Genomic DNA, 20193 nt, shown 5'->3' with positions numbered 1-20193 from the left:
AACAAGAGTTTTAAGAAAGAGTCATCAAGATAATAAAACTTTCCCACTTACTTTAGGTGTTCTTTCAGGAAAGAGCTAAACTGCCTAGTTTTCTTAAAACATAACCTAACCTCCTTAGTGCAAGACATGATGCTCATGGCCACTCCTGCCTCCTTTCCAGTCTTAGATCCCAGGACTGTCTTTCTTATTCTCTGATGAAGGGCCCAAACGCTTTTTCATTACACAACCCATTAATAAAAACAATATGGGTCTTACTCTCTTTTATATCCATATAAATTACACAGTAATATATATGTGAATTTATGATACATACAAATAAAAATTAGAAAGTAATTAAAATAAAAATTATTGGGAAGTTCTAGTATTCTCTACTGCTTGACAGCCTACCATGCCCTTGGAGGGTAGGTACTCTCCAGGCTACGGTTTCCAAGAGCTCCAGCATCTTCTTTATCTTGAGTGTGCTGCTCCCCTACCATTAGAGACATTTGTAAGTTTACTCAAAACCCAAGTCTTCCATGATGACTTAGCCATATCATGATTCAATAATTATTGTTGATTTATTTCATGTGCCAACAAATAATTTGCTAAGTTAGGCACTGTGCTAGATACTGGATATACAAAAGAAAACAAGATAGGTAGGATCCCCATCTTCACAGTTTTCATCAAGTGAGAAAGAATGAAAATAATTAAGGAGGTACATAGCTACCTAAAGTAATTACTATTTATTATTAGGGTTTTGGGGGAACAAACAGGATACTGTATTTTAAAAATTACATAGATGGGCAGATTGAACAGGTGATATTGAAGTTGAAGTTGAAAGGATGAAAAGAAGGCAGTTAACTGAAGATCTAGGACAGGAGTTCCAGGCAGGTAGACTAGCAAGGGCAGAGACCCTGTAGGGGAAAGTATTCATTTTATAAGAGCCATCATGAGGCCAGAATGGTTAGAATGTTTTGAGGACAAGTGTATGCTAGATGAAACAGGAGGATGCCAAGGCAGATCCCACAGGGCCTTAGAGACCATGGTATAAAGATTGAATTTTATCCACGTGAGGTGGGAAGCCATGGAGGTTTTAAGCAGGGAGTAACATCTCACTTTTAAAAGATCACCATCTCTCTCCTCTACACTCACTATTGGTCAGTAATAATGTTATTTTTTCTTGCTAAAATTTTCATTTAAAAATGTATTAATTGACACATAATAATTGTGCATATTGATGAGGTACAGTCTGGTGGTTCATTACGTGTATACAATGTGCAATGATCAAATCAGGGTAATTAGCATATACATCACCTCACACATCCGCCATTTCTTTGTGTGGGGAAGATTCATATTGCTGTCTTGTACTTATCTTGAAAGATATAATAAATTTTTGTTAACTAGTTTGTTCTTGCTGGGCTACAGAACACTAGAATTAAATCCTTCTATCTGCTTTTTGCATGTGTTAAATAACCCTCCTCCTCCCCACCCCTTCCCTTCCCATAGTTGTAAGAGACCAACTTTTTTGGTTTTCACAAGTGAGAATATGTGGAATAATAATGTTATTTTTACATCATTAAGACCTGTAGCACTTGTGTTCCTATTCTATAACTAGTGTATCACTTATACTTTGTCTATACTAATTTAAAAATTATAATCAATCAATATTTTTATTATAATTATATACATATACTTCATAATTGAACCAAGATGATATGGAAAACCTAAACAGACCAATATCAAGCAGTAAGATTTAAGTAGTAATAAAAAAAAAAACCTTCCAACAAAAACAAGTTCAAGACTAGATGGATTCTCAGCTGAGTTCTACCAGACCTATAAAATAATTAATGTCAATCCTCCTCATATCATTCCATGAAATACAAAGGGAGGGAATACTCCTAAACTCATTCTATGAAGCAAGCATCATCCTAATACCAAATCCATATAAAGACACATTGAAGAAAGAAAACTACAGACCAAATATCCCTGATGAAATAGAAGCAAAAATCATTAGTAAAATATTAGCAAACTGAATTCAAAAACACATTAAGAAAATTGTACACCACACTCAAGTTGGATTCATTCCATGGTTTCAATATATGTAAATCAATAATATGTCATTCATCACATAAGTAAAATTAAGGACAAAAATCACATGATCATCTCAATAGAGACAGAAAAAGACTTCAACAAAATCCAGCACCCATTCATATTAAAAACACCGAAGAAAATAGGGATAGAAGAAACTTATCTCAACATTATGAAGGCTACATACAACAAACCCAAAGCCAACATCATACTGAATGGAGAAAAACTGAAAGCATTTCCTCTAAAATCAGAACAAGACAAGGATGTCCACTTTCATCATTTCTGTTCAGTATAGTTTTTGAAACTCTAGGCAGAGCAATCAGACAAGAGAAAGAAATTAAAAAAATACAAATGAGAAAAGAAGAGGTCAAATTATCTGTTTTCTCATGACAAAATCCTATACCTAGAAGAACACCAAGAGTCCATTAGAAGACTTTTAGAACTGAGAAGGAAATTTAGCAAAGTAGTAGGATATAAGATCCACATACAAAAATCAACAACTTTCTTATACTTCAATAAGGAATCTGCTAAGGAAAAAAATCCAGAAAACTACCCCAATCACAGTAGCTTAAAAACAACAAATAACAACAACAAAACACTCAGGAAAAAAAATCTAACGAGAGAGGTGAAAGATCTCTATAATAAAAAATTATAAAACATTAAAGAAATAAATTGAAGAACTTAGAAGATGGAAAGACCATGTTCATGGATAGGCAGAATTAATATCATCAGAAGGGCCATATTGCCAAAAGCCATCTATACATTCAATGCAGTCACCATCAAAATACTAATGATATTCCTAAAAGAATTGCAAAAATAAAAAAATTCTGAAATTTGTATGCAAGAACAAAAGACCCAGAATAGCCAAAGCAACAAGAGCAAGGCTGGAGGCATCACAATACCAAATCTCAAAGAATCAGGTACTCAAAGTATCAGTATAGCAATAGAGCAGCTACAGTAACAAAACACCATGGTATCAGCATAAAAACAGATATAAAGACACAGGAACACACTAGAAGATACAAAGACAAATCCACATAGAAACAGTCATCCTTGACAAAGGTGTCAAACACATATGCTGGAGAAAAGATAACCATTAAGCAAATAATGCTGGGAAAACTGGATATCCATACATAGAAGAATGAAACTAGATCCCTCTCACCCTGCACAAAAATCATCTTAAAGTAGATCAAAGACCTAAGAATTAAACCAGAAACACTGCAATTGCTAGAAGAAAACATAGACTTAATACTCCAACATAAAGGCACACATACCATCTTCTTAATAAGATTCCTAAAATTCAAGAAATAAAACCAAGAACACATAGAATGGCATCAAAAGAAAAGGTTTCTGCATAGCAAAGGAAACAAGAATGTGAAGAGAGAGCCCACCAAAGAGGAGTCTTTACCAATTACTCTTCTGACAAGGTATTAATAGTCAGAATATATAAAGAACTCATAAAGAACTCATATAAAAACACCAAAAAGGAAATAACCTTATTAATAAATGGATTAACATTAACAAATTAATAAATGGTTGAATAGACATTTCTTAAAAAAGAAATGGTCAACAAATATATGGAAAAAATGTTCAACATCTTTAGCAAATCAAAACTACATTGAGATTTCATCTTACCTCGGTTGGAATGGCAATCATTGAGCATACAAATAACAATTGCTGACAAGGATGTGGAAGAAGAAATACACTCATACATTGTTGGTGGGATTGCAAATTAGAACCACCATACTGGGAAGCAGTATGGGGATTCCTCAAAAGACTAAATATGGAACTACCATACAAACCAGCTATCCCACTCATTGGTATTTATCCAAAAGAATTAAAATCAGCATACTATAGTGATATAGTCTCATGATGTTTATAGTAGAATAATTCACAGTAGCCAAGTTATAGAACCAGCTTTTGTGATTGTCAACAGACTAATGGTTGAACTCTTTCTTTTTTTTTTTTTTTTTTTTTCTTGCAGTGCTGGGGATTGAACCGAGGGCCTTGTACTTGCAAGGCAAGTACTCTACCCACTGAGCTATATCCCCAGCCCTCAACAGACTAATGGATAAAGAAAATGTGGTATATATGCCTAATGAAGTTCTACTCAGCTATAAAGAAGAATGAAACTGTGTCATTCTCTGCTGAATGGATGGGACTGGAGAACATGCTATGTGAATAAGCTAGACACAGAGAGTCAAGGGTAGAATGTTTTCTATCATATGTAGAAGTGAGATCAGTAGAATAGAAGTGAGGGACCAAGGGGGAGGGAAGAGGGAAGGAACAGGGGAAGAAGTAGGGAATGAAGTTGACCCAATTATGTTATGAATATATCATAATGAATTCCAATTTTATATATAACTATAAGGCACCAACTCTGTTGGTAGAAGACAGACCAACAGAGTAGAGGAAGTGGATCAAGGGGAAGGAGAAAGGAGGGAAAGGGGAAAGTACTAGGGATTGAAATGGAGCAAATTGTTATGTGCATTTATAAATATGTCAGAATGAACCCCCCATTATGTATAACTCTCATGTATTAATAAAAATATAAAATAAATAACTAAATATACTTCATGACTGAACTGAGCAAGCTATGTGATAAACTGAGCTATACATGGGGATTTTCCCCCTGTGGGGAAGGTCCACAATTTTCTAGCATCTGAAGAATATGTGGATAGTTCTAATTCTAGACTTTAGTACTGGAAAGTCCATTTTTCCATGGACCTATGCTATATTTTAAACAGTGCTATCATTAGTAAAGCACACCAGAATCCGTGCTTTTTGGCAGGCAGGCAGGCAGATGCTGTGAGAAAGAAGGAAAGAGCTAGGTATGTTTGTCTTGTCTTATTTTTCCCAAACATATCAAATATGTTCTTCCTCTTTGGTGGAGGAGTTAAGTGAGAGGGCAAAGAGACACTAGGAGTGTAAATTTAGAAAAAATAAAAGAAACCCTCCTTGTACATGGAGGAAGAAGTGCTTTTTGTATAATCAGTCTCTGGTGAAGGTTGGTTCCCTACTTCCCTTCTCACCAGTCTTACGGCTTGTCCTGTACTTAGGGAAGACCAGCCAAATGTACTGTTTTTCATATTCTTCCCAGAAAGCTTTCATTTCATACCAGGTATGTTCTCTCTCTCTTTTTTTTAAATTAATTAATTAATTTATTTTTATTATTGTAAACAAATGGGATACATGTTGTTTCTCTATTTGTACATGGAGTCAAGGCATACCATTTGTGTAATCATAAATTTACATAGGGTAATGTTGTTTGATTCATTCTGTTATTTTTTTCCCTCCCCCCCCAACCCTCCCACCCCTCTTTTCCCTCTACACAGTCCTTCCTTCCTCCATTATTACCACCCTCCTTATCCCTAACCCTAAACCTAACCCTAACCTAATGCTAACCCCTCCCACCCCGCAATATATGTCCTCATCCACTTATCAGCGAGATCATTCGTCCTTTAGTTTTTTGAGATTGGCTTATCTCACTTAGCATGATATTCTCCAATTTCATCCATTTGCCTGCAAATGCCATAATTTTATCATTCTTCATGGTGGAGTAATATTCCATTGTATATATATATATATCACAGTTTCTTTATCCATTCATCAACTGAAGGGCATCTAGATTGGTTCCACAATCTGGCTATGGTGAATTGAGCAGCAATGAACATTGATGTGGCTGTAATCTCTGTAGTATGCTGATTTTAAGTCCTTTGGATATAGGCCAAGGAGTGGGATAATGGGTCAAATGGTGGTTCCATTAAAGCTTTCTGAGGAATCTCCACACTGCTTTTCAGAGTGGCTGCACTAATTTGCAACCCACCAGCAATGTATGAGTGTACCTTTTTCCCCACATCCTCGCCAACACCTATTGTTGCTTGTGTTCTTGATAATGGCCATTCTAATTGGGGTGAGATGAAATCTTAGGGTAGTTTTGAATTGCATTTCTCTTATTACTAGAGATGTTGAACATTTTTTCATATATCTGTTGATTGCTTGTATATCTTCTTCTGTGAAGTGTCTGTTCATTTCCTTAGCCCATCTGTTGATTGGATTATTTGTATTCTTCGTGTAGAGTTTTTTGAGTTCTTTATAGATTCTGGAAATTAGCGCTCTATCTGAAGTATGAGTGGCAAAGATATTCTCCCACTCTGTAGGCTCTCTCTTCACATTACTGGGAGTTTCCTTTGCTGAGAGAAAGCTTTTTAGTTTGAATCTATCCCAGTTGTTGATTCTTGCATTTATTTCTTGTGCTATGGGAGTCCTGTTAAGGAAGTCTGATCCTAAGCCAACAAGTTGAAGGTTTGGACCTACTTTTTCTTCTATAAGATGCAGGATCTCTGGTCTGATTCCGAGGTCCTTGATCCATTTTGAGTTGAGTTTTGTGCAGGGTGAGAGATAGGGGTTTAATTTCATTCTGTTGCATATGATTTTCCAGTTTTCCCAGCACCATTTGTTGAAGAGGCTATCTTTTCTCCATTGCATATTTTTGGACTCTTAGTCTGAGAAAAATGTATTTATTTGGGTTTGTGTCCATGTCCTCTATTCTGTACCATTGATCTACCTGTCTATTTTGGTACCAATACCATGCCGTTTTTGTTACTATTGCTTTGTAGTAGAGTTGAAGATCTGGTATTGCGATACCCCCTGCTTCACTCTTTCTACTGAGGATTGCTTTAGCTATTCTGGGTTTTTATTCTTCCAGATGCATTTCATAATTGCTTGCTCTATTTCTGTAAGGTACATCATTGGGATTTTAATTGGAATTGCATTGAATCTGTATAGCACTTTAGGTAGTATGGTCATTTTGACAATATTAATTCTGCCTATCCAAGAACATGGGAGATCTTTCCATCTTCTAAGGTTTTCTTTAATTTCTTTCTTTAGTGTTCTGTAGTTCTCATTGTAGAGGTCTTTCACCTCTTTTGTGAGATTGATTCCCAAGTATTTTATTTTTTTCAATGCTATTGTGAATGGGGTAGTTTTCCTAATTTCTCTTTCTGAAGATTCATCACTTATGTATAAAAATGCATTGGATTTATGAGCATTGATCTTGTAACCTGCTACTTTACTGAATTCGCTTATGAGTTCTAAAAGTTTTCTGGTGGAATTTCCAGGTTCCTCTAAATATATAATCATGTCATCAGCGAACAGGCATAGTTTGAGCTCTTCTTTTTCTATTCGTATCCCTTTAATTTCTTTGGTTTGTCTAATTGCTCTGGCTAGAGTCTCAAGGATGATGTTGAATAGAAGTGGTGAAACAGGGCATCCCTGTCTTGTTCCAGTTTTTAGGGGGAATGCTTTCAGTTTTATACCACTTAGAATGATATTGGCCATGGGCTTAGCGTAGATGGCCTTTACAATATTAAGGAATGTTCCCACTACCCCAATTTTTTCTGGTGTTTTGAGCATGAAGGGGTGCTGTATTTTATTGAATGCTTTTCCTGCATCTATTGAAATAATCATGTCATTCTTAACTTTAAGTCTGTTGATATGGTGAATGACATTTATTGATTTCCAGATGTTGAACCAACCTTGCATCCCTGGGATAAAACCCACTTGATTGTGGTGCACTATCTTTTTAATATATTTTTGTATGTGATTTGCTAAAATTTTCTTGAGAATTTTTGCGTTGATGTTCATTAAGGATATTGGTCTGAAATTTTCTTTCCTCGATGTGTCTCAGTCTGGTTTAGGTATCAGGGTGATATTGGCTTCATAGAACGAGTTTGGGAGGGTTCCCTTCTCTTCTATTTCATAGAATACTTTGAGGAGTATTGGAATGAGCTCTTCTTTAAAGGTTTTGTAGAACTCGGCTGAGAACCTATCTGGTCCCGGACTTTTCTTTGTTGGTAGGCTTTTGATGACCTCTTCTATTTCATTGCTTGACATTGATTTATTTAAGTTGTGTATGTCCTCCTGGTTCAGTTTAGGTAATTCATATGTCTCTAGAAACTTGTTGATGTCTTTGAGGTTTTCTGTTTTGTTGGAGTATAGATTTTCAAAATAGCTTTTAATTATGCTTTGTATTTCAATAGAGTCTGGAGTGATATTTCCTTGTTCATTCTGAATTTTAGTAATTTGAGTTTTCTCCCTCTTTCTCTTTGTTAGTGTGGCTAAGGGTTTATCAATTTTGTTTATTTTTTCAAAGAACCAACTATTTATTTTGTTAATTTTTCCGATTGTTTCTTTTGTTTCGATTTCGTTGATTTCAGCTCTGATTTTAACTATTTCCTATCTTCTACCACTTTTGGTATTGGTCTGCTCTTCTTTTTCTAGCGCTTTGAGCTGTAGTGTTAAGTCGTTTATTTGTTGATTTCTACTTCTTTTTTTGAATGCGCCCCATGAAATAAATCCTCCTCTAAGTACTGCTTTCATAGTGTCCCAGAGATTTTGATATGATGTGTCTTTGTTCTTGTTCGCTTCTAAGAATTTTTTTATTTCCCTCCTGATGTCTTCTGTTATCCATTCCTCATATAATAGTGTATTATTTAATCTCCAGGTATTGGAGAAGTTTCTGTTTTTTATTGTGTCATTTATTTCTAATTTCAATCCATTATGATCTGATAGAGTACAAGGTAGTATCTCTATCTTCTTGTATTTGCTAACAGTAGCTTTGTGGCATAAAATATGGTCTATTTAGAGAAGGATCCATGTGCTGCTGAGAAGAAAGTGTATTCATTCTTTGTTGGATGGTATATTCTATATATGTCTGTTAAGTCTAAATTGTTGATTGTGTTATTGAGATCTATGGTTTCTTTATACAATTTTTGTTTGGAAGATCTATCCAGTGGTGAGAGAGATGTGTTAAAATCGCCTAGTATTATTGTGTTGTGGTCTATTTGATTTCTGGAATTGAGAAGGATTTGTTTGACATACATGGATAAGCCAATGTTCGGGGCATAGATATCTATGATTGTTATGTCTTGCTGATTTATGCTTCCCTTAAGCAGCATGTAATGTCCTTCTTTATCCCTTCTGACTAGTTTTGGCTTGAAGTCCACATTATCTGAAATGATGATGGATACTCCAGCTTTTTTGCTGTGTCCGTGTGCATGGTATGTTTTTTCCTATTCTTTTACCTTTAGTCTATGGGTATCTCTTTTCTATGAGATGAGTCTCTTGCAGGCAGCATATTGTTGGATCTTTCTTTTTAATCCAATCTGTCAGTCTATGTGTTTTGATTGATGAGTTCAGGCCATTAACATTCAGGGTTATTATTGTGATATGATTTGTATTCCTGGTCATTTGACTCATTTTTGTTTTTTGACATGATTTGGTTTCTTCTTTATTTGGCTATTCCTTTAGGCTAGTTCCTCCCGTTGCTGATTTGCATTGTTGTTTTTCATCTCTTCCTCATGGAATATTTTGCTGAGAATGTTCTGTAATGCTGGATTTCTTTTTGTAAATTCCTTTAGTTTTTGTTTATCATGGAAGGATCTTATTTCGTCGTCAAATCTGAAAGTAAGTTTTGCTGGGTATAAGATTCTTGGTTGGCATCCGTTTTCTTTCACTGCTTGGTAAATGTTGTTCCAGGCCCTTCTAGCTTTTAGGGTCTGAATTAAAAAATCTGCTGATATTCTTATTAGTTTCCCTCTGAATCTAATTTGATTCTTTTCTCTCGCCGCCTTTAAAATTCTGTCTTTATTTTGTATGTTAGGTATTTTCATTATAATGTGCCTTGGTGTGGGTCTGTTGTAATTTTGTATATTTGGAGTCCTATAAGCCTCTTGGACTTGGTTTTCCATTTCATTCTTCAGATTTGGGAAATTTTCTGATATTATTTCATTGAATAGATTGTTCATTCCTTTGGTTTGTTTCTCTAAGCCTTCCTCAATCCCAATAATTCTTAAATTTGACCTTTTCATGATATCCCATAATTCTTGTAGATTCTGTTCATGATTTCTTACCATCTTCTCTGTTTGGCCAACTTTGTTTTCAAGATTAAATATTTTGTCTTCAATGTCTGAGGTTCTGTCTTCCAGGTGTTCTATCCTATTGGTTTTGCTTTCTATGGAGTTTTTAATTTGGTTTATTGTTTCCTTCATTTCAAGAATTTCTGTTTGTTTGTTTTTTTTTCAGTATCTCTAACTCTTTATTGAAATGATCTTTTGCTTCCTGTATTTGCTCTTTTAACTGTTGATTGGTGGGATCATTTAATGCCTGCATTTGCTCTTTCTTCTCCTCCTTCAATGCCTGCATTTTCTCTTTCATCTCCTTGTTTGCTTCCTTGGTTGTTTTAATTTTGTACATTCTGAACTCCCTTTCTGACATTTCTTCTGCTGTGCTGTCATTGGGTTTTATTGATATAGTATCTAGGTTTGTTTGGGACATTTTCTCCCCTTGTTTTCTCATATTAGTCAGATGTCAGTGGGACTCTGAGAAATTGCAGGTTTCCTCTATTGGCTTATATTGTCCCTGTAGATTTCCAGTGTATCACATCCCAGCCTTCAGTAGCCTGAAGTCTTGGAGTAACTTGATAATGCAGTTCTTCCGAAGAAAGCTGCCCCTAGCCCACTACTGGTTCCAGGGCTTGGAGCTGGCTCTGTGCGGAAAGGCTCTCACTGGGGGGCCTGCTCCGAGAAGCTGGCCACATGGGAGAAGCCCACCGTCGGAGTGTCCAGGGCTACCTTGGGAAGACTCTAGCTGCCCTGCCCTGCTCTGATAAGCCGCCCCTATCTGTGCCTGCCACCCAGGCCGAGCTTCACCTTGTGGGGGAGACTCACCCTATGGCTCTATTTTAGTCGGAGTCTGTCAATGCCTCCCCTTCTTGAATCCTGGGTTCTGGAGCGACTGGAGATACAATCACCCTCTAGACCGCCATCTTGGATCACCCTGTTGAAAGAGCCTGGGATCGGAGGGGGCAGGACCACTTGAAGAAGTCTCTGGCTGCCCTGCCCTGATCCCAGAGGCTGCTTGCGGGTCGGAGCTTTCCATTGGCTCGGGGACTTGTGGCTGGTTCTGTGTAGAAAGGCTCTCACTGGGTGGTCTGCTCCGAGAAGCTAGCCTTGAAAGGCGCCTCCCGCCGGAGGGGGCTGGGCTTCTTGGGGAAGTCCCTGGCTGCCCTGTCCTGGTCCCTGAAGCCACTTGCGGGCCAGAGCTCGCCATGCTGGCTCCAGGACTTGGAGATGGCTCTGTTCAGAAAGGTTCTCACTGGGGGGCCTGCTCCGAGAAGCTGGAGAAGCTGGCCATGTGGGAGGAGCCCACTGCTGGAGTGCGCAGGACTGCCTGGGGAAGACTCTACCTGCCCTGCCCTACTCTGATAAACCACCTCTATCCGGGCCTGCTGCCCAGGCTGAGATTCACCTGGTGGGGGAGACTCACCCGTGGCTCTATTTTAGTCCGAGTCTCTCAATGCCTCCCCTTCTTGAATCCTGGGTTCTGGAGCAACTGGAGATGCAATCACCCTCTAGTCCACCATCTTTGATCACCCTGTGGAAAGAGCCTGCGGCCGGAGGGGGCAGGGCCACCAGGAGAAGTCTCTGGCTGCCCTGCCCTGATCCCAGAGGCTGCTTGCGGGTCAAAACTCTCCGTTGGCTCGGGGACTTGTGGCTGGCTCTGTGTAGAAAGGCTCTCACTGGGCGGTCTGCTCCGAGAAGCTAGCCTTGAAAGGCGCCTACCGCTGGAGGGGGCCGGGCTACTTGGGGAAGTCCCTGGCTGCCCTGTCCTTGTCTCTGAAGCCGCTTGCAGGCTGGAGCTCGCTGCACTCAGGTATGTTCTCTATTGAACCTATGTTCTATAATCTCATATATTTATCCTTATTTACCGTGGACTTCAGAACTTGTGCATACAAGGAAAATTGGAGAACACAGTATTTGCAATGCCATTTATGGCCATAAGTAAAAACTTAAAAAATCACTTCATTGCAATATCTATTCCTTACAGCAGACCTGTGAAGTTCTTAGCACCCTTGTTTATAGTGGCAGACATTGGATATTAGAAAATTTGAGTAACTTATCTTTGATCTCACAACTCAAAAGTGGAAGAACCAGAATTCTAAGCTAGTTTTTGTTTTGTTTTACTTTTGGTCATGTGATTGGCCCACTTTAACACAATAGCTCATTTTTTTCAATATTTTTTAAAAGAAAAAATTTTCCCAATGCTCTTGACTTAATAACTCCTTTTTCTTTAGACTCCAGATGACAGGAGAGAATGCCAGTGTAATTCTAGAGGACAGACATAGAGAGAATGATTTTTCTTGTGTTTGAGAGAATCTGTATAAAAGTATTTTAAAAGTTAAGTGTGTGCACATATCTTGTTTAATAGGTATGATTATCTTGTAATCCCTGGATTATCCCAGGTAATCCAAATTTGGGTGTGGCCAGGTGAGTTAAATCAAGAAAAAGTAATCCATTTCCCGTAGAGTTTTTTTTTTTGTTTTGTTTTTTGTTTTTTGGTTTTTTTTTTTTTTTTTTTTTTTTAATTAGTAAATCTCCCTGAAAGGAGAGACAATTCCATTTTGCTTTGGGTAGAAAAAATTGGTAAGTAATGCTTTTCCCAGCTGGTGGGTCCTAATGTTAACTTCTGCTTTATTTCCTCATCTCCCACACTCCAGCATAAACCCATCTCCCCTAATCTCAGGTGCAGCCTTATCTATTTCCAGAACTATCTTTTCAAACCATTAACTTTTAAGGAAAGTTGACCACTGCAGAACAGGAAGCTCTGACATCCCCTTCTCAGCCACACCACCAGAATGACTGCCAATGGAAACCCTGCGCCTTCCTGCACTGTTCCTACTCAGCTGTGCAGAAATCTGCTGCCTGCCACAATGAAGCCATTCTTTAAGACCAACTATATTCCCACCTGCTCAGCGAAGGCTTTTCTAATTATGGCTTCCAGTTAGTTCTCTCTCTTCAGCACACAGTTCAGCAATTTCTACTTCATGTATTCATCTTGCCTTCTCAGACAGACTTCAAAACATTGAGGGTAAGAATCATGTTTAGCTTTCTCAAATGTAACTTATGGTGCTCAATAATGATGGCATAGCATGTACCCCAAAAATATTTATTAAGTAAGGAGCAAATGTGGCTCAACTTAAGCTTTCATGTGTATTGAAGTTGTTAGTGTCAATTTTTATTCTTCAAATCAAGTAGTAAGAAAGGGGAGGAGGGGCTACAGAAGGATTTGTGTCTAAAAATATAGATAAAAACATGCTGTGCTGGCTCTCACCCATCTACTTGTTCAACCTGCCCCACAAGTCCTCTTAAATCCTGCCCATTTTGCCTTTGCTTGAACAACCTATAAATGCCTTTTTCTTTTTATTCCTCTGCAAATGACTAGGGCAATTGTCTGTTGTTGGCACATTCAGGGGTCTGACCACATGCTTAAGAATCATAAAACCCTACAGAAGAAATCAGTCCCTAACTGAGCCTTTACCCAAATCAACAGGCTCGTTCCTGCAGCAGCACCACGGTGCCACCAAGTGGATGGTTTTTGAACAATTCAACTCATTGAGCTGGCAAATGGTTTTGGACTGCATTTTTGGCAACTCATTAAGGAGTTGCAGATTTGATACTGTGCATTCTTAGGCTTTGTGTGTTTTGATGAACTCTAATAATTGCTTCAGTTGAGCATCTTGAAATTTATCTTCTTTAACTCCTACTTGTGATTTAAGAATATTTTTAATGAAAACTTTTATGATGAAAAATAATGTGGGGGTTTACCTTATATTTTACTATATTTTGAGGAAAAAAAACCCCAAATTCCTCATTATCCCTCTGTGAATTTTTAGAAGATTAATTCTATCTCCTAGGGAAGTCTGCCTAAGGAGGAAGAAAGTTTGCTTATATAATGTACATGTCTCTTATGTGTACTTTTGATGTTTGATTTTTTTCTGGAGTAAATCTCTTACCTTATTATTCAGAATATCAAGCAAATGATGCTGGAACAATTGGACAATCATATGCAAAATGAACCTCAACCCTCACCTTCAACTATAAATTAACTCGAAATGATCTAATGATTGCAAATACCCCAAGCCCCAGCTGACTTCCCAATTTGAGGAAATTCTTGAAGAAACAGCAGCTCTGGTACACCTTACCCTCCTTTGTTTACCTGAGGTTAAAGGCATCTCACCTGCATTTTTCAGGGAAAAAGTCCCATATGATTTTTCTTCTTTCATAAAAATTATTGAAATTTGTTAAAGTTATTTATTAAAATGTATTAAAATTTAATTTTTCTAAAAGTCTATCTTGGCTCTATTTAACTTAGGTCAGCATACATTTTTATTCTATATGAGAGGATTGGAAAAACTTTGAACTTACACATCATAAAACTAACTCTTAGAGCGCAGGTAAATGCATTCTTTAGGCTAATAGTTCTAATCCTGTGGCTGTTACTAACAATCACTGTAGCCACATATAAGACACTTAAGATTATCTTGCAGTTCCCATGTTTGTAAAATGAGGTAATTAGTGCTGCTCCACTTAAAAAATGTGTATTTCTAAGTTTTCTTTAATGAGCATGTGTTACAATGTTATTAAGGATATGGGCCAAGATCTCCTAAATTCTTTCCCTGTCTCTGTTTGATGTTTTTCATGATGGGTTGTATTGGAAAATCAGTATCCTTACAATACAAAGTTCTCATTTAAAAGTTGTTATTCTTGAGATCTCAGACTAATTTTGATGAATACTGATAGGAAATTTCTCAGAGCCATATATTCCCATTTACTGAATACATATCACAACCAATGTATTTCTATATTTTTGCCAAATTTCAAGTGTTTTTGAATAATAGTTTCAGAACCATATGCCCTAAATGTAATATTTTAAAATACCCTTACTACTGTCTATTAAACGGAAGGCATGAATTGGCCTCAAGTTATTGGACATTGGACCCCATGCCAATGGAGTCTGTAGGTACAAAGTTATCATAAAGATGTATTGGACAAGAGATCAGAGCCTTGAGTTTGAGCGTGAATCTATTAGTTTTAAGCACCAGATTATGGGAAATATACATGTTTGAGCTTCTGTTTCCTTATTGAAAAATGATAAAAATAAATCCTACCTAAAACATTTGGTTGTTCTAAGGTCAAGGTAGCATGCTGAAAACTCTGAAGGGCAACTATGATGGGAATTTGTCACTTAGTAGAAGGAGCCTAAGGAGATTAGGAGAATGGGGATTGCTGTAGGGTGACTTAGAACAAGAAGCCAAAAATGACAGTGCCCTCTTGTAGGGCATCAAAGTCAGGAACTCTTCTGATACCTCTGTCTTTTGGGAATGATGGGAACAGATATGATCTTCTGTCTATAATCCATCTAGATCAGATAACAGGAATGGAGAGTTGGTTGGATGTTTCTAAGGATCAACAGAATAGAAGAACAAGAGGAAGAAAGAAGGCAGAAGGGCAGGGGGCTGAGAATTAATATTCTATTATCACTATAACAAGTTTTATATGCAGGAATGGCTTTTGGATTCCCAGTGGTAGGAATAGGACCTTCCTTTCATGAAAATAAAACAATCCTTCTAAAGTGAGATAATTAAAGAATGAAGATGTTCTGTTTCTAAAGAAGAGATCTGTTATTCTTTTAAAATATGTCAGTGTATTAAAAGACAAAGAAAGGCCATGGAAGTGTTCCAGATTAAAGGAAGCTAAATAGACATGACGAATAAATAAATACAATTCTTGATCTAGGCTGAATCCTGTCCTGGAAGAGGAAAAAATGTTATAAAGGATACTAGTTGACAAAATTGGAAGATGGATAACAAATTAGATAAAAGTATTATTTCATTAAAGATGAAAATTGTACCATGGTTACATATGCACAGACTCCTGTTGTTAGGAAATACACTGAAATATTTAGGAGTGGGTTATGATGCATGTAATTTATCTTTACATGGCCCAGGAGGAAAAACATGGAGTGAAAGTGGGGTAAAATTTCATAAATTCATGAATCTGACATTTGCTGAACAAAAGATATACATGGGTATACTTTATACAATTCCTATTTTGTGTAACTTTTCTGTATATTTGACTTATTACCAAATAACATATTTACAGTTAAGATAAATATTTTAATGAGATCTTCTGATTCATTAAATACTCTAGACATATTTTTAATTAGTCTGATAACATTTAACATCTGCATGGCTCTTAACCATTTACAAAGTCCTTTAACATGCTTTATTTTATTTAATTCTCACTATGAAAGTCTCACTTTATAGATAAGGAAACAATCAGAGTTTTCTTGTGAGACTGTGATTAACTCATTTTTGTATTTTCACTGCCTAGCTCAGTGAATGAAGGCAGGCAGGCAGGTAGGAATGATGAATTGACTTGTCCCAAATCAAAAGCCTAGAGTTGCAATGGTTGAACTGAGATATAAAACTCAATACCTTTTACTACTTTGCAAGTATTTAATTCCACAAAACACATATACTAGGATTAACCATTATTTAGTTACTCTGGTGATTCACAAGTTAGCTGTAAGCTAACTTTTATGTAGGCCATTTATCACCCTGTTACTAAGGGAAACCCCCATTGGAAAAATGTTAGTTAATCAAATCGTGGAAGAGTGAGACTACCTTGCAGTGAACCTCAATATATTGCTTTTACTGAATAATGCTATTTAACCTAATAAGGTAAAATTATATAGGCATTGTGTTTAAACATGAGAATGAAAACAGTGCTATCAACACTTCTTCTTTTATTGGTAAACCATACCTCAAAATGAAATCTTGTGCATTAGTATACTGATCACTTCAAAATTTTTCAGTTTTCATTTTCAGCATTTAAAAGGAAGATCCTAAATAGCTGGAGGAATTTTCTTTCCCAGGTGAAGAAGAGACTTGTTATCAGCAGCAGGAATGGTGTCTGGGAACTCATGGTCATCAATCATCTTCATTTTACTCAGTACCAAGAATTTTCTGACATTTGCTGAACTTGGCTTCTTATTTAAAGTGCATGAAGTTTAATCATTGAAAGCAATAGCAACACGTATATGAGGAAAAATGTAAGCAGTAAGAATGAGAATGGACTCCTAGACGCTGGAGCTGGAAGAACTGCTTTGTCAAAGTGTTCATATCTGGGTGAAGAGGGACATCTGATGTTAGCCATGGAAATACATTATGACCAGGTCCACTTTCATGACTGGGTCTTTAGTCAGCCTATTGGTTGATCTTTTAGTAGATGAGGAATGAACCTAATTGTGGATACTCAGGTGTAGATATTTGTCACTGTTGGGAGATGACAAAGGTGTCATCTGGGGAGGATAGTTGGACATCTGACAAAGCTTGAAAGGTGATTAGACCAACTTATTGCTGCTTGTTAATCAACCTTCAAATGAGCAGTCCTTTGGGACAAATATAATGGCTGATGACTCTCCCCATCTGTATCAAATGCTCCAACCCTTCTTCAATGTGTTGTATTTCCCTGCTCAACAATAAATCAGATATGGGTTGATTCTTAATGTTTAGCCAAAAGGAAATGTTTTAAGCAATTATCCTCATGCAGATTTCCATTTGCAGAATTAATGACAAGAGAATCTTCTATTAATCATCCACCTTTCATGAGTGCTCAGTTTGGTAGATTAAAACATCATCCTAACGGGGGCTGTCTAATCTATAGGCTTCATTTTAGGAATACCAAGCTTACTGCTCAATTTTTCATTCATTGTACTGTTATTCAGCACCTACTGTGTAATCATGAATTGAAGATTCAAGTGTGTATAAGACTGACTCCCTGCTTTTTATAATTGGGGAGACATCTCATTAAACAGACAGAAAACATGATATACACTAAGACAGAATGATGTGAGCACAAATTTCTATGGGGTAATTTTTGATGTGCACCCAACTTATCCCTCATAGTTACCTGGTCCCTTTGCAGATTAGGGAAGATGTCAGAGTAGATTAGCTAAACAGAGTATTAAAGTGTGTGTGTGTGCCAAAATAAGGAAACAGAGGAGAGAAAAAATATTCCAGATGGAAGGGCTAAAATATGCAAAGGTCAGAAGGCAGAAAGAGTGTGGTAGATTTTATGAACTGCAAGAAGTAGGAACAGCTGGAGCTAAGGAAGAACTATATCACAAAGGTCTTCAAATGCCATTTCAAGAAGTTTGGGTTTTATTTTGATGGGTTTAAGACAACAGTGTAGGATTTTAAATAGGAAGGACAATACTGCACATTTGGGGAATAAATTGGCATGTGTGGGAGACTGGAAGCACGAATTCTAACAGGGATGCTCTTGTGAAAATGCCAGGTGAGAAGAATGGTGGTCTGGTGGTCCACAATGGGTTGAGAAAGTAGAGATGTGGGTGTGAGAATTTTGGACCATCTGTGCTCGCCAATACTTTAAGACTTGTTCAATCATGTCATCTTAAAGCATCACACACTGGAATGGTATCAAATTGTGTGATTTGATAGAAGGAAAAAATCATGTTACTCAGCACTAACATTGAGTACTGAAACCTGCATACCTAAGAGGTGGATCAAACAGTTGGACTTGTCAGATTTCACCAGCTATTGCTATTATAATCTTTCACATTTATCTTGTGAACTCTCCATGGAGTACCTACAAATGAGCATATTCATAGGTTAGAGATACAAATTTTCTTTAATAATTATTGGTATGAGAATCAAGAAGATTATTTCTTTTTAATTTTCCTCAAACACGGGCTGGCTGATAATAAGTGTTTAATAGGTGACTAAAAGTCAAAAATCAAAAAACATACTGCTTGAAATTGATTTTCTATGACTTTTAATAATGTTTATGAAAATGCAAAGACTTTTCTTTAAAATCAAACATCAACTGGCTATCAAATACATAAATAAACACACAAATTACATACTTATATGGAATAAATACATCTTCAAATATTGCTACAGTTGGGATGTTGAATATCCTCCAAAGGTCCACATGTTAAAGGCTTAATCCCCAAGGTGATTCTTTTGGGAGGTAGTAGAACTTTTTAGATACCCCATCGTTTCTTATCATTGTAGTGATGATAGGATAGAGCATTTTAAATCTTTCTGTAATTCCCACAAAGATGATTCTAGACTACAGACTATGAGACTCTTTAAATATAGGAAAAGTCTTAAATGGACAATACAACTAACCATCACTTATATACCAATATTAAGACATAATTTAGGGAACAACAATTTATAATTATAAAAAACCTTTTAGTTTTAAGAAAAAAATCATATTGCGTACTTTTAAAATGTTAATACTCAATTTTCCTGGTCATTTTGAGTGATGCTTTTGTAACATAAGATCCTTATTTTTGCAACAGAAGCAACAGAATGCCACAAATGGAGTGCAGATTACACATCTGTACTCTTATATAACAGTACAGGCATGAACCTCTATCATGTCTACTAAATGCATGCTACCGTTTTCTTTGTATTTCAGTCATGAGAGTGTTGTAGATGAAGAAAAATATTTTTGTTCAGACTCTTTAGTGGATATTTAATGGAGAGCAGTCATTACCAAGGACGTTCACCATTCACCTCGCACCCGGAAATCTGCCTTGAAGTCTACTATTTTAGATGTCTGTTTTGCTGCTGTGAGATATACTTCAGTTTTAAATTAAAATTTCATACTTAAAGGGCTGTTTCAAAAAATTTTTTTCTGTTGCCCACATCATTCATTATTTATTTAACCAAAGTTCTACGTAGGAAAAATGGAGAACTTGGTTTAAGTGGAGATACTGGGACTTTCATTTTCCTGCTGGTGGCAGCACTGCCTTTGCTTTCTGTGTCCAGGACAAGGAGGGTTTGAATTGAAAGTAATCACTACCAAAGTAACCATTTAAGGAGTGGATCTTTCAGTGTAGAATGTTTTGAATCAATAAATGAATATAACAAAACTGTCATATATGGATAGTAAAGCAATCTCATTTTAAGAAAACCAAATAAATTCACAAAAATTTTATTTAGAGATGGTATATATACATTTAAAACAGAACCCTGCAAAATTCTTCCAGGGGCAGACTTATCTGTTGAATTTCAATTTGATATTGGCATTTAAAATTTTTAATTTTGACACAACCAGTAATATATACCAATTTTGTATGAAAATAGACTACTTTGCATTTAATAGCATTTACAGTTCTCTAGGTACTCTGCCTCATTTTATTTTGCCTTCTACCAACTATGTGCAATATCCTGGATAGAAGAAACAG

The 20193-nt window shown here is 36.6% G+C and overlaps 1 long non-coding RNA gene across 1 annotated transcript; it reads left to right on the top strand.

Moving 5' to 3' along the window:
* The first annotated feature begins 11641 nt into the window (after positions 1 to 11641).
* LOC124981863 (uncharacterized) lies at positions 11642 to 17662 on the top strand. Its single transcript, XR_007108111.1, has 3 exons — positions 11642 to 11781; positions 12626 to 12996; positions 16786 to 17662. It is a non-coding gene; the product is annotated as an uncharacterized LOC124981863 (long non-coding RNA).
* The last annotated feature ends 2531 nt before the right edge of the window (positions 17663 to 20193 follow it).

Source organism: Sciurus carolinensis, chromosome 4 (genome assembly GCF_902686445.1).
Source record: "Sciurus carolinensis chromosome 4, mSciCar1.2, whole genome shotgun sequence".
Classification (NCBI taxonomy): domain Eukaryota; kingdom Metazoa; phylum Chordata; class Mammalia; order Rodentia; family Sciuridae; genus Sciurus; species Sciurus carolinensis.
Note: the sequence above shows the minus strand (reverse complement) of the source record. Positions and strands in the feature narration are given on the sequence as shown.